This window comes from Aedes albopictus, chromosome 1 (assembly GCF_035046485.1).
Source record: "Aedes albopictus strain Foshan chromosome 1, AalbF5, whole genome shotgun sequence".
Classification (NCBI taxonomy): Eukaryota; Metazoa; Arthropoda; class Insecta; order Diptera; family Culicidae; genus Aedes; species Aedes albopictus.
Window position 1 is genome coordinate 41,039,353 of NC_085136.1, and position 15,099 is coordinate 41,054,451.

The 15,099-nt window shown below is 48.3% G+C and overlaps 1 protein-coding gene across 2 annotated transcripts in view; it reads right to left on the minus strand.

Annotated features, from left to right (window-relative positions):
• Positions 1-12,761, minus strand: part of LOC109402639 (chondroitin sulfate synthase 1-like) — an 80,045-nt gene extending 67,284 nt beyond the window's left edge. Inside the window, exon 1 of one of the 2 annotated variants that reach the window (XM_029854820.2) lies at positions 11,537-12,761. The gene's annotated coding sequence lies outside the window, so the exon portion shown is untranslated. The remainder of the gene's footprint in view (positions 1-11,536) is intronic. The other variant, XM_029854819.2, reaches the window with a different exon arrangement.
• Between the last annotated feature and the right edge of the window lie 2,338 nt (positions 12,762-15,099).

Genomic DNA, 15,099 nt, shown 5'->3' on the forward strand with positions numbered 1-15,099 from the left:
AATTTCTCCCTCATTTTAATTGCTTTACTCATAGCTGGGCCCACTCCACACGCATCCACTCGAGCTAGTTAGATCATCATTCAACTCATTCAACCTTACAGCCTTTAATTTCAGTCAAGTAAAGACTTCCGCTCTCCGACGATCCGCGAGGTGTATCACTCGCCTTGGATACGTTTTTATACAAATTAACCAAATGTAGCTACTCGGATTCGTTTCTGCTGTGTCACCATATCTGCGTTGGCAACCGTAAGAGCCGGCCGACGACGATTGGCCGGGCTCAGTTCAACCCTTTCGGCGACCTAAATAGCGAGTTGCGCAGAAAATCCTGGCAGCACGTGAATCTCATTCCTGAGAAGTCGTCGTCTAATCTTCATTTGGACATCACAGTCAGGCCGGAATGATTGATGTGTGTTGTCGTCAATTGGGATTACCACCATCCCTAATAATCACACTGTCATGTGACGACATTGATCGCCGGAATCGGTAATCAGTCGACGACCTGGAGGTCGTCGTGTGTGTTTCTGTCACGCGAACCTGCCCATCCGTAAGGCTATGTGGAATCAGACGGCATGGATTCCCGCCAATTGAGATTTATGGAAATGGAGTACTGGGGCAGTAGTGTGCTCTAGCAAGCTTGTTTGCCGAGTGTCGTTTAAGGTTTTTTTTTTGCAAAGAGGCTGGAAATGTGAGATGCATTGAGGTGGCTCCGATTACGGCGACTGACCAACGGACTTGGACTGTTAATCAAGCTAAAGTGTCGCTAATGACAGGAAGTGTCCGGTCGAGTGGGTGGCTCACTACATATCGCGTGGCCTGGAATAAGATACCAGGCAATCAGATGAATGAACTTGTTTTTCATTCATAGTTTTACCTAGATGGATTAGTTTCCGATTTTTCTTCGCTCCGAAGTGAAACAATATTTTTGCACGATCCTCACACGTGTTCACCGTTTCATTCAGCTCAATTGACTCGTTTCCCAAACACATGTATCTCCCGCTAGTCGATCAACTTGACCTATGCTCGCAAAACTCATCCAACGCTAAAATAAATACTTTTAATCCACCCGTTCCATCAGACGCAATTTCTGTCGAAAATAAAAACTGACTAAGCCGAACGCCGCAGCACCGCGCAGCACACAGTCCCCACACTACTGGGCGGTATCCGTCTGCAGAGCACCAGGCCACGCGTGTTTCCATTTGTTTTCTCCGAGTCACTGGTTTTAAGTCTTCGACAGTCGTTCGATTGCGTCCCACCACTCGGCCCCCTCTCCTAGGTAGTGCCACCGGTCGACTTCTGGCTGTAATGATCATGATCGTCATTGTTATATTATTAAGTCACTTTCTGCAAAAAACATTTCCCATCTGCCGGTACAGGGGGCATCTCTTACGAGGTATGTTTTCTTTTCACGGCGCGTTCACAGGCCGCACACAGTATTGTTGGTATAGGTGAGAACATGTATACAATGTAGCCTTCTATATAAACATTTATTTGATACGTTTGTCTCCAGTCAGACCTCCCAATTGAACTCTCACTGTCTTCTAATAAAAAAACGCAGAATAAGTGTTCATATTTCCTAGAAAGTACTACAACATTTTCCAGTGCAACTGATTGATATTCCTTATGAAATCTCGGAGAAGTCTTTGACGACACAAAGACCTAACTGGTAAAATAGCTTGGTTATCAATCCTACCCAACCCTGGTGACGCAGAGTTCCAACCTGATAGATAGCCCACCATCGTCTAGACTTGTTGCAAGGTCAGATTTTCACCATGTCACCATGATCCTCGATTCATAAATATTTTAAGCCGTTAAGTAATCTTCACTGGTACACATCAGGTTTCACTGGAATGGAGTATCACCATTCCTCGTTAACACAGGTAGTACGTTTGGCTTCAAAATCGAATAAAACGAGCTTTTAATAAAAAAGGTAACTCCTGTTCCCTGCAGAAGGTCGAACAAAATATTACCGAAACGTCGAAAAGATCCAAGAAATTGCTATCACGTTTAGAATCCACAGTCTTAAAACCAAACGCGTAAAGTTGGTGGCATCGTGTCAAAGGAGTACCGAGTGTCCCCCTGAGTATCTCATACTCATATTCATTTCCTCTCCCGACGACCATAAGAACGTGGCCAGTGGAAAAGGTATCGCAGATCGGCCGTGTTCTGTTTGGTGGACGACATTTTCGACGGAGGACCTCTCGTGACGCTAACATCGAATCACCAATATCTGGTGAGGGCCAAGCTGTACCCAAAACATTACGACATCAACAATGTGCGGTATTAGCAACCACCACACTACAACCAATAGCGACTGAAGCAACCTTCTTACGCGCAGAATCTGAAGGCAGTGTTGACAGACGAAGGCGAGCTCGATGAAGGACCTCTAGAAACTTCTGGAGTGCAGTGAAAGCAGCCGTCAACGACGCAATCGAGAGCGCCTTCAGGTATGCGGAACAGAGCTGACGGAACGCATGGTTTGTCGAGAACGCAGCGCGGATGGTAATGCTGCAGCATGATACCTGGCAAAACATGCAACGATACAAATAGAAGCGGAATCAGTAGGGAGCAGGCATGAGAATGAGACTTTTTTCTGCTTACCGTTCATCGATACAGGCAGTAAATAAAAACAAAACAACGGCAGCACCAATACCATCAGACGCCGCGCCGACGGCAGTCAAGCAGACGCTTGATGGTTTTCGCTCTCCCACGAAAATATTTATGAGCAGTCATGCTGAGGCGGGTGATAGCGAAAAATGTCAAATATTTTCAACTGCTAATAACTCACTTGTTTTAATAAATAATTTAAATCGATTTGCACAAATAGCTAGAGCACACTCCTAGCTTTGTGATGCATGTAAAGAAGTTTGTCTAGAAGCGGTTTGAAACGCAGAAAAATGCGAAAACGGGAGAGACAGAAATTTTTGTCGTCGTTGTGCTCGAGTACTGGCGCTCTCGCGCTTGAAAACCGTTTCGAGGAAGAAGGCTGCTGGAAAAAAAATGTTATGACATTAATTTTTCGAACAGTTTGAGTTTGGCTGGGCCTGTGATGTTCGTGTGGAAAAATGTCAAATGTACAGCCGGTAATCGTTTTTTCCAGTACATTTCTCATCCCTGGTAGGGAGTAAAAAACGTGGCCTGGAAGAACCGGATCGCGAGGCAACGGAACTTCTGTGCTGTTCTCACGAAAAAAATAAAATAAAAGTTCTACCTGTAGCTCAATACATCCCGTAAAGACATCGTGTTCCGAGCCAAAACTTGCATGAATAACTTGAGCTACTTGACGGACAAGTGTGAGGGGAATGAAAGGTGGGTGCAGCACTTCGATGATGACTAATTTGTTTGAAGAATGAGTAAATCTGCCGATCAGATACCCAAGATATGGGTCCCGTTATGTGCGGGTCGGCCCAATAAAAAAATATTCTCTGTCTTTCTTACCTTCACGGTACGCCCGTTAGGGATGACTTCAGAAAGAGGGGGACCAAACATTTGTACCCTCTATTGGTAAGCGATCCACCAGCTACCGCCTTAAATTATCTTCTCTCCACTGGAAGATTGGATGCTGGCTAGCCCTAGACTACCCGTTGGACTCCAGCTCCCGGAAGGAGGGAGGGTAAGGTATTGCAACTCAACTTGCAGTTGTTCCCCCCCCCCCCACGTGTCTACGTGGTTTATGAACAGCCCCATACGTGTCTTCCGAATTTCAGCAGTCGTTCATGACCCCAATTTGCTTCAGTAAGCGCTTGGAGTTGATCGTGCACCCACCTGTGGTGACCACTGCTTGTTGTTCAGTTCAGACTTGCGGTTGTTTGCCACCATCACCTCCGTTTTGTGGTGCGCGAGTGTCAATTGTCTCGACTTCATCCAGTCCTCTACTGTGCCAATTGGGTGCGTTGCTGTCAATTCCACTTCCTCTATCGACTCGCTTTATACCACGAGGGTAGTGGAAGTTTGAGCCCAAATGCGCCATCACACGTCGTGTTCCATAGTACCAGACCCTAGATGGATCCTTGAGGTACCCCCGCGGTGATGTTGTAGCTCCTCTCGCCATCCTCGGTGTCATAGATTAGCACCCTATTCTGGAAGTAGCTCTCCATTATCCACTATCTCGGCCGTTTTGGTTACAGCCCTAATAGCGTACACTGCTGCCCGATCGACCCTTCCGGAAGCTGAACTGGGTATCCGAGAGGCCAGAGTCATCGGGTTTCTCGGTATAGGCCATCACCTTTGACAGAATGATCCGTTCCAATTGTGTTCCGGCGGTGTCTAGGAGGCAGATAGGTCTGTATGCCGACGGGTCACCATGTGACTTCCCGGGTTTGGGCTGTAGAACCTTTGTCTTTTCCTCCTCTCTGGAAATTCGCCTCTGCCTAGGCACATCTGCATAGCCATTCTGACGTCCAGATCCGGAAACTTGTTCAACTTAAGCGACTTCACTATACCGATTAGCTCGTCGTTCATTATCATTCACCTCGCTTTGGTTGGTTTGGTCATAAGGAACGGGGGCCCATGGTCTTGTATCGTGACGCGGGAAGAACGTTTCCACGACCTTCTGCAGCATCTCGGGGGAACGTCCTGGGGATGCTGACGCGCCCTTCGTTTTGACCATGACCCCCTGTAGGCATCACCCGGGGTCGGTTGGTTGGTTGGTAGAGATTTTCGAAGCACGCCCACTTACGTGCTTTAATTTCCTTGTTCAGTGCCAGTTTAGCAGACCTGTAGGCCTCATTTCGTTCCATTCTACCCTCATAGGTTCCGAGCTCTTTGCATCCTCCTTCTTGCTCTTAGGCAGAATAAGCGGAGTTCTGCGATGTCTGGACACCACCAATATACCGGTTTCTGGATAAGAATCGCTTTGAATTGCGGCGTCCCATGCACGATGACGGTCGATGATCCACGGCTGTGGCCGTCTTTCTCCGTGTTCAAACCTGTATCGAATCGCCAGATGGTCACTGTCCGTGTATCCATCGTCGACTCTCCAGTCCGAGCTAGGGTTTAGACCCGGGCTTCAGATGGTCACATCAATGATGGACTCTGCACCTTTCCTACAGTATGCTTTTGTCACCAACTTTCTTGAGGAATCGACTGTTGATCTTATGTTTTGAGGTTATGGCTTTCAGTCTTGGAAGAAAAACTCAAAAATGGATTGTTAAATTTTCATCCGACGTTTCGGTCACTATATTGTGCCTTTCTCAAGGAATCTGTGAACAATGATTTTCTTATGTTGAGTTTATGATTTTTATGTGTATGTTACTCATTAACTATGCTCCGTTCTCTCGTAACATAGGCCCACAGCATAGGCCAAATTTGTCCCAGACGAACGTATCGTCTGCCGCCTGCGGCGGTGGTTCGGTAGAGGGAAATTCCGAAAACGATCCGGGTCGCAGAGCTACGATGCAGTTGCCTGTTTGGCGCCACTTTTACTCTGATTGTATTGATTCTTGTTGTAACGATTCGTCTGTCTGTCGGACAGCCTCGCTTCGTGTATTGTTTCTCAGTGTGTGCGTGCAGTACGCCAGCATACGTATTGCTGAGGTTGTCTGTTGACTGTGTTGTGTGTGTTTACAATATGGCATGTTTCGAGTATGTGTAGGTTCTGTTCCTTAAAACTAGAATCCACTATTCGTGTACGATCGAATGCGAACACATGATGGTTGGCTGCCAAGTGGTCTAGCAGCGCCGTCCGTTCTCGCAGCTGTGCAACCTCCACGTCCTCCGTCGTCTTGCCCTGCTCCCATAAGCTTTGTAGCCGGTTGAAACAGGACCGGTGACTAGAGATCCTCGTTTGCAGCTTGTTCGTCGTCATACCTACGTAACATGCAGGACAGTCTGCGCATGGGATATTATATATCACGTTCGATCTACTGTTTTTATCCTCGACGTCTTTCATCGGAGGCAGCATGTTGCCGAGGATTTTGGCATTTTTTGAGCTAATGGTCACATTTGGGTAGTCTTTCCTCAGGATTTTCTGAATGTTTCCGGAAAACTGTCCAACCTGTACCATGGAACGGTAGATCGTTTCCTCGCTGTCTGTGACGTCTTCGTTGGTAGGGTTAATCTGTCGTTCTCTCGATCGATCGATGAGGCGGTTGATCATCGTGGTGGGGTAATCGTTCAGTTTGAGCTGGGTGGTGATGATGTCACGTGTTGTGGCTGGATCGATTGTAGCTACTTCCGGTTCAAGGGACAGTTCTATCGACAAGTTTTCGGCACAGCGATGGGTAATCCACTATCACCCACCATCGCGGATCAAGTGATGGAGGCATTACTAGACAACGTCGTTGCGAGAATCGATTTTCCGTTCCCCGTGTTGAAGAAGTATGTGGACGACCTGATGCTGGCAGTCCCCAAGGACAAGATCGAAGAGGTGAGGAAAATCTTCAATGAATACAACGAGAAAATTCAGTTCACAGTGGAGGTTGAAGAAAACGGGAAAATTCCCTTTCTCGACCTGCTACTGGTTCGACAACCCGACCAAACGATCAAAACCGAGTGGTACATGAAGCCAATCGCCTCAGGACGGTTCCTGAATTACCACTCGGCGCTCAGCATCAAGCAGAAGGTAAACGTGGCGAACAATTTCATCCGCCGGGTCCAAACCTTCTCAACCAACGTTGATCCAGCCACAACACGTGACATCATCACCACCCAGCTCAAACTGAACGATTACCCCACCACGATGATCAACTGCCTCATCGATCGATCGAGTTGCAACTGTTGTGCGACTTCACAGTGGTTCAGGTTACGCTGTGTAACCTGCATTACCGTCGGTTTGTTCGACCTCCTCGCTTGCCTGGACATTAAGGCCCGCCCGTCGTGTGACCCTTGTTCTTCTGTTTTGTGATACGCTATCTGCAGCATTATTCGATTGACTCTGACACCAGCAATCTCAATTCTTGCATCGTCTACGAGGCCATCCGAATGTTACCACACCACGTCCCAAGTAACACACATGTCATATAAGAGTTACGACAGCGCAAGTTTTGGTTGAAAATAAGTAAATTTGACGCAATTTTAACATTATGTTAGAACAACGTCAAAATTACGTCTAAACAACCAAAACTTGCGCTGTCGTAACTCTTATATGACATGTGTGTTGCTTGGGGTAGCGCCTGTCGGGTATGCAAACAAGAAGAAGATGGCCCGAAAGTGTGGGTGTGAGGAAAATACTTTGTCACGTCTTAGGGCCGGGTGCTCAGTGCTCAGGCTTTTCTGATGTAACCTAGTTGTCTACCTGACCCTAAATAACTGTAGATAAGTGTATGGCGTATGGTAGGCTCGTCCTCGTGAGCATTGGACGTAGATGTTCCGACACTACGGAGCGATTCGAGTAAGTGTATGGGGCACCTCACTGTCTTAATCAATTCCAGTGACTGTGATTAGGTAAGTTACTGATCTACATTTTGATACTCAAGTTTGCACTGGGACGATCGGCAGAGGACGAGGCAGAGTGAGTCTCGTAAGAATTTGTTCCAATGTTGTTCATGAGGTGCATGCAGTGTTCGTGGGCCCTACCAAAAAATAAACTTGTGATCGGATCGACTGCTTTCTTCATGGAGACAGGCAGCTGTAGGAAGTACGTTCTCACTTACATGTGGGACCATCTGAACTGCGGTGCCAGCTTTGGCCGTTTGTTGGTATGAAATTGAAAAGTTCTTGATGTCTTCCTCTTCCTTCCAGCCTGTTGAGGAAGGAAATAGGAAGTGTCAGCATGATTAGAAGGAACTTCTAACTATCCAGAAGTTTTCTGAGCGTACCAAACAGAGATCGGCCTGTAAGATGCTGGATCTCCCGTCTGCTTTCCTGGTTTTGCCAGTAGCGCTAGTTTTTGGACTTTTCATATATCCGGAAAGTTACCTTCCGGCAGGCATTTCAGCAACACTGACCTGAACATATAGATACTCCATTAACGCCACGTTAGGGATTCCATCCGTAAGTCTTCTTCACATTCAATGTTTTTGCCACGGTAACGAGCTCGTCATTGGAGATCAGTCGATGTACGGTGAACTCCGCATCGCCCTCGCTCTACGGCGATGGTAGCCACTTTGTTGTATCGTTTCTCGGAAATAGACCCTTCACGATACCCTCCAGTTTGTCTGGACACATTACAACTGGTGTCATTGGGCCAGTTTTGCCATTACGATGCGATAGGCATTTCCCCAGAGGTTAGCGTCGGCTTTCTATCATAGCTCCTTGTAACAGTTCGCCTTGCTCTGCTTGATACCTCGTTTGAAGGCAGCTCTAGCTTCATGGAACGCAACCTTGTGCTTTTCTTTGGCGGCATGAATAGATTTTTGTGACCGCAACGTTCACCGCGTTCCAGCTGACCACATATTCTAGTCACGATGTTGTCGGCACCGCAAATTGTTATCATCACGCTGCGGCTCATAGAAACGTGGGCATTCGAAGACGAGATGTTGTCGTGATCCTTCGACATCTCCGCACCTATCGTTGTTACGTAGTTTCTTTGCGGCTGAAGTAACAGCTGTCTGGATGGCATCTATTGTTGACTTCCTCCTTCGAAATCCGTCCAACAGATCCTGCTCTTCTTCTGAAAAAGCCATTAGCCTAGCGAAGACGGCTCTTTCCAGCAGTTTGTCAAGCGTACCCAGCAAGTACAATGGCCGGAATGAACCTAATTACCAGGAAGCTTGCCCGGTTTCTGTAGCAGCACCAGTTTTTGTCTTTTCCACTGAGACGGAAAACGTCCCTCATCTAGGCAGATTTACAGGAATGTCCGAAATACATCTGGGTTGGCCTCGATAGCTGTTGGGGATACCTCCCGGACGGGTGCTTTCTTCACCTTCATTTTCTTGGCGAGCTGCCTTTGAAGATGCTCACTCCCTCCTTGCCTGCATGGCCGTATGATAACAGCCGTAGGGTCGTACGGAGGAAACAACTCATCGGCGTTCATTTTCACCTTCCCTGGGCATGTTTCAACAGGTGCCACTGATCCTCTGATTTTTACCATCGCCACTCCCCACAGGTTTGCATCAGCCTCATGACACAACCCCTTGAAGCTTGTTTTCGTGCTCAGCTTGACCATCTCTTTCAAAGCAACTTTCACGGCTTGCAGCACTACTTTTCGTTCTTCTCACTCGCCGTCTGGTGTAATGCTTTGCATTCGTCTTCTGGCTTTCAGGCATTCTTCTCTCCTGAGATCTTCGATGAAAGGCTCCTTGTTGAATTGCTTACCCTTCCACATTCACCTGGAAGATCATGTTTCCCTCGAACACGGGAGTATAGAAGGTGATGCCAATTACAGGTTTTCGACCACTAGATGCTAGACCGGTAGATGCTGGTGCTTTCTTCGTTAGCCAAGTTCACGTCGAGCTTTGCTGGAACTTCTAGCAGCACACGCTCTTTTGGGTTAGTGAGGTGGCTGCCCCATTCAACCGCTCAGGCATTGAAGTCACCGGCGATTAAGACCGGTCTCCGGTTGGCGCTTATCTAGCATCTGGTTGAACTGCTCTATAGTTCAGCGAGAGGGTGCGTAGCTGCTACAAAAGACTGTCCATAAATGACGTACAATTAAAGAGGGACAGGGGAGTCCCGGAAAATGCTACGAGTCATGTATTTGGTATGAGAAAATAGGTTACGAGGGGGAGGGGTGTTGAAAAATTACCAAAAAGACGACGTCATTTGTGGATGCACCCAAGCAAAATCTTCAATAATGTTGACGATCACGAAGCCTTTGTTTGCTTGAAACACTGCTTCCTAGGTGAGGTACTCCCAATCGTCCAAATAGCAACTGTCTTTACCTTATCCGCGATTCAGTTACCGTCCCTTGCTGGTATGCGATACGGCTCAGAAAGGTTGGCTGGACATATCCCACTTCGACTTCGATACGGATTATCACAGCAATATTTGTGTGCTTAGCATCTTTTTTTTTTAGTCCTTTTTTAACTCGAAGATCGTATCTCCTGCTTAGGTGCGTCTGATCTTCTGGACGTCGGCACCAATCTCGCTGAGCTGCGGATCCGTTCTCATGACCCGAAAGACTTCAGCATACGACATCGTCTATGAAGTCCTAGATGATGACTCCTTCCGGGAGCTTCTCTTCTCACAAACCATTGGGCATTGCTTTCTAGAGTATTGGGCCAACTATCAAACCCTGTTGAACACCTGTCGTTACTTTAGAGGACCTCCGTAAAACCTACGGAGATAGCTTTAAAACTGGCACTGCTGATCGCGTTCTAATGTCTATCGTTACCACGGTGTAATACTGATCTCTTCCACGCTTCTGCTTGAATGCCTTCTCAGATTCCTCAATGACTGTCCAAATCGCATCCATCTTCTATTTTTCTTCGAGGAAGCTGAACTGTATTGTAGACAGTCCTCTCTCATATTCGGCACATTCGGTCAGCCTGTTAAGGATGATTCTCAGCAGAAGCGTTCCAAGTGTATCCAACTGACAACTACTGCTTTCTTGGATGTGGCAGTAGCATCAGATGTTGAGCTTTTCATGTATCCGAGTGGCTACCTTTCTCCAGGTATTCCTGCAAAAGTTGCCTGAACATATCTGAATATTCCAAAATTGTCGCCTTAAATGCCTCGTAAGGGATTTCATCAGAACCGGGATCGTCCTCTCCGTTAATGCTTTAATTGCAATAACGACCAAGTCATTGCAGACGAGTCTATTCAAGAAAGCCTATGAATCGCTCTCGCTGGTATAGGCGGTAACGTAGTTGTATCGTGTCTCTGGAATAGACCCTCCAGGGATATCCGTAGGGTAGATGTAAAGCGACACGAGTACCAGTTGAATTTAGTTTAAGGGTAAAGCGAATGAGAAGAAACCGGCACTTATAGCAGTGCAGTAGACTTTGTGCAGAGTTGTGTGTCACGTTCATTGAGTAAATACATTTTAAGTGGAGGCTATAGTCGACCCCTTGTATGCTGCCCTACCGATACTTCAAAGTCCACGCTTGCCTTCGATGTCACCAAAAGTGAATAGCTACTGGAATCCAGCAGTACAACGCAGTAGAGGTAGGCCTAAAGGCTAATAACGACGTAGTCTTAAGAACCAGGTATTTTATGGTTGTTCAGTCATTTTTAACAACGGGACGCATTTTCAGCCATATACGTTTAATGGTTCTTTAAAACAGTGCTCCAGAAATTGTGACCCATGTACTTCACATTCCTGGTCCTTAATAAGCAAATGAAAACTATTGACGAAACTTTGACCTAGCAACAGGTCAAGGTTTCGCGACAATTCTCTGTATCACCAGGGGTATGTAGTTAAGAAGATGCTCAATTGCTTAGCCTCCAAGACCAATAGTTCGACTATTATAATGAATCTGAAAAGGGAAGATCTGAGAGCTATTCTGACGCAATGGGAAACACTTCTTTGAATTTGAGTTTTTCTTCCTATTGACTGTTTCATCGCTATTGGAAGCAATTACAATTTTACCATTACTCCGTAAATTTCGCATTGCCTTCGTAACGATCATCATGAACCTTCCTGTGCTCCATCACCATGCTGCTGCTGCAGCCTGAAAGAGTCAATAAATCGGGCCACGTAAGTGAAATTGAAACTTACCTCCTGCATAGCTCACTGCTGGAAATGCCTCGCCGTGGATGCCGGTTTTTCCATGGCTCATATTCCGCCTAATCGCCTCTTTGCGCCCCGTGCAGTGTGTAGTGCTGAAGGAACCCCGTCGATACAGTAGATAGACACAAGTAAAAAAAAGCAATAATCACACTTCTCGTCGATGCCGGGCCCCAGGTCGGTAATTTTCCGAAAGGCAAGCAAAACTTCAACTGCACACCACTCTGTATTGCGTCTTTTGCTGGTGCTGCTGCTGCTGCTGCATTGATGGCGCTGACTACGTAATTCGGCTCACACCTTGAGCGAGTGACGCGTAAGCCCCCGATTTTCGTGCGACCCTCAGATAACGAATCCCGGGACTTTAGCCTCCCCTGATTCCTAATGCCAAACTTTTTTTTTTTTTTGTTTTCGACGCACCTGACGCGGCCTTATCACTCACCGACCGACCAACCGATACGCTGCTGTCGCACACACACTCGCGCTAGCGCTTCTTCAGAGGAGCCGCATGCATGCGCACTTTGCGCTTCCAATAATATGCGTTTTCACCCAAAAAAGCCACCGTCGTCGCGCGCTTGACCGAGTTTTTATCCGTCGAAGATGTACCGTCGTCATTCGGTAAAGTGTCACACTCACGGGAGAAGCTGACCGTCGTCGTCACACAACCGGTCCTTCAGTACGCTTAGCCTCCTGTCGACTGCCGCCGCCGCCGCAGTGACCACCCGTTGCATTCCGACATTCTTTCAGCAGCGGAGAGAAGATACCTTGAACACTCACACTGCACAATCTTCACTTCCTTTTCAACTGGCCGCGTTCAATTATTCACTTATTTTCATTTGAAGCGCAACTTAAACCTGACCGACCGACGCAGAGACGGCGACTTCTTCCAACATCCGACGACGACGACGACGACCAAGATCAAGTGCTCCGGTCCGGCGCGGCGTCTGAGACTGAGATGATCTTCTGCTTTGTGCGCTTGGGGGATCGATCGTTCGACTTGTGTGCCACCACCACCGCAGAATGCGCAACAAGCCGGCCGCTCGCTGGCTGAGCGAGCAGTTGAGAGAAATGAGAGTCGATGCGAGGGAGAGAAACCTTTGGGAAAGAATTTCCCCACGAGGAGGAGACAACCGCGCGCGTTCCGGTGGTGCGTGTTTACAAACCGGTTTCTTCGGCAGAACTGATTCATATGGGGCAGTTGCTTCGCTTGTCTGTCCGGCCGGTCGGGCCTTCTGCTTGCGCTGCTGAGTCGTCCCCAAGCAGTTGTTGTTGACTCTGGTTTGGTTGGGCTTCGCTCAGAGATGTTGAGTCGGATTAGATAGCAATACCCAGGCTCAAGCGTGGAAGCGAGCGTGAGTAAGTTCCTCAAGCGTTGACGCGATTTCTCACTTGCCGGCTGTGTCGTACGAGGGGTCCACGAATGTAGGATGAAAAAATTAGAAATGAAAATATTTTTCATTAAATTTTAGTCGTAAATCGTAAAACAACTGTCGACCCCGGGAGTCCCAAATTCAACGGCATAAGCACCAAACTGCAACGGCAGCTTTTGGGTTGAGCTTACAAGGCCTCTTTTGCCTCCCGGGTCCTAAGGCGTTTCGAAAGGGAGAGTGTGCTGAACACGGATCACGTCTGGCGTGTCGCCGGCAGGTTAACCTGAGAGAGTTATCAGGAGGGCGACAGGGTTGCACCGTCCTTCCGCGTCCTAGGTGGCACGGTCGTCTTGAGAACCGACACAAGTCGGGACGTCCGGAGATTTCCCGATGGTGGCCGGATAGCGGCCGATGGAACAGAAATCTTCTGCGGTACCAGTCGGAGGTGGCGCGCGATCGATCGTTGTTCGGAATTGATCTGGCAGTTTAGTGAGACGGTCAACGATAGAACGAGGAGCGGTGTGGCCGACAAGTCGTAGTGGTTCGGCGTAGAGGTTTCCACGTGTCTTCCGATACAGGGGTGTTTGTCGGTAGTTTGGCAAGACGGCCAACGACAAGACGGTCGAAGAGCGACGCAGCTAGCAGGCCATAGAAGTTCATTGGGATGGCGGTCCACGTGGCCCCAGGCTGTCATCCGCCACGAGTTGTCCGTCATGGTGCAGCGGCTGATGAATTCTAACCGAACGAGTGGACAGAGAGGCGAGTAGTGAAGAAAGCCCGACGACGACTATGGGCTAGGGGTTTTGTAGAGGCTTGCAATGTGTGGTCTTCAGGTGGGGCCTTGATATCGGCGGGACTCGACCCCGAGGATCGCTCATCACCTGTCTAGCAGAGCCGTCGCTCAATTTTCTCTCCGTTTTCTAATCATTATTGGTGTTTTCGTCCACATTGCCACCCACAAAGCCGTCACGTTTTCATTGCGTGGTACAATTGAGAGCAAGAAATCTTCCACCCTTTGCACTTCTCGTTGAACCAACCGTTCCGTTATCCACGTAATATGCAGTGCTATCGGCTGCGTCGTTGATGGCTGTTTTAACTGCACCTTTTCAATTGTCGATGACTTCCTGATATTGACCTAACTGAGCGATTAGATCTCTCATGATTATCTTGATCGAGGCTTCAGCAGCGGTTATCGCATTCGAGCTGCACGAAAAATGTACTTTCAACATCATCGGTGCTTCCGGAACATGGCGATACTGAGTCCACTCATCGTGGATTTGACGGCAGCCCCTTGTACAATATGTGATCCGACTAGTTGATGGTCGGCTGTGAAGGATGTTCGGAAAGGTTCCACATCCGTTGCGAGGATATCGTGTTACCCTCACTCCCATGAGCTCTAACTCTCTGCTTCGGCCCTCAAGACACTCTTTCAGGGTCGGCTCGGTTACTGATCGGGAATACAAACACGAGGTATCTCTTAACTATCGGTCGTTTATTGTGGGTACTTACAATATTCGTGTAGGTGTGTGTGTGAGTGTGGACAGTGGCCGGCCGGCGTGGGGATCTCTGCTGCGACGGTGACTTCGTAGGATGCGAACTGACGATGGGCGGTGGGGCAATGCCGGGACTGCGACGTAGCAGCGACGGGGACGTCGGATCGGGCGAGTTACCACGCGGTCGATCGGGCTTGGGGTTGCTACGACCTCGCTGGCGAAGACCTCAAGGCGGCAAGTGACGGAGAGGGCGGAATGGACGCTCGGTCTTTCCTGCTGGTTTCTGACCACGTCTTCTCCTTGGGTGGTACTCATCCGACACCGGATGGAACTCGCTGTTCACGCAAAGATGCGTTTGCTTTTGGCACGGGGTGGGCACGTGCTCAGCAGCCCTTCAATCCACACTATACAGCGGGTGGATTAATTGAGGGAAAACCGCCTCAATTTTGGTAGTTAATACCAATGGGTCCTAACGGGAAAATAGGGAAATGGGGTCCAATGAGGACTATGGACGAGAACAGCTTTCCCGGGAAGCTGACTAGACTGATAAGAGCAACGATGGACGGTGTGCAGAACAGCGTAAGGATTTCGGGTGAACTATCCAGTTCATTCGAATCTCGACGGGGACTACGACAAGGTGATGGACTTTCCTGCCTACTATTCAACATCGCCCTGGAAGGTGTTATGCGACGAG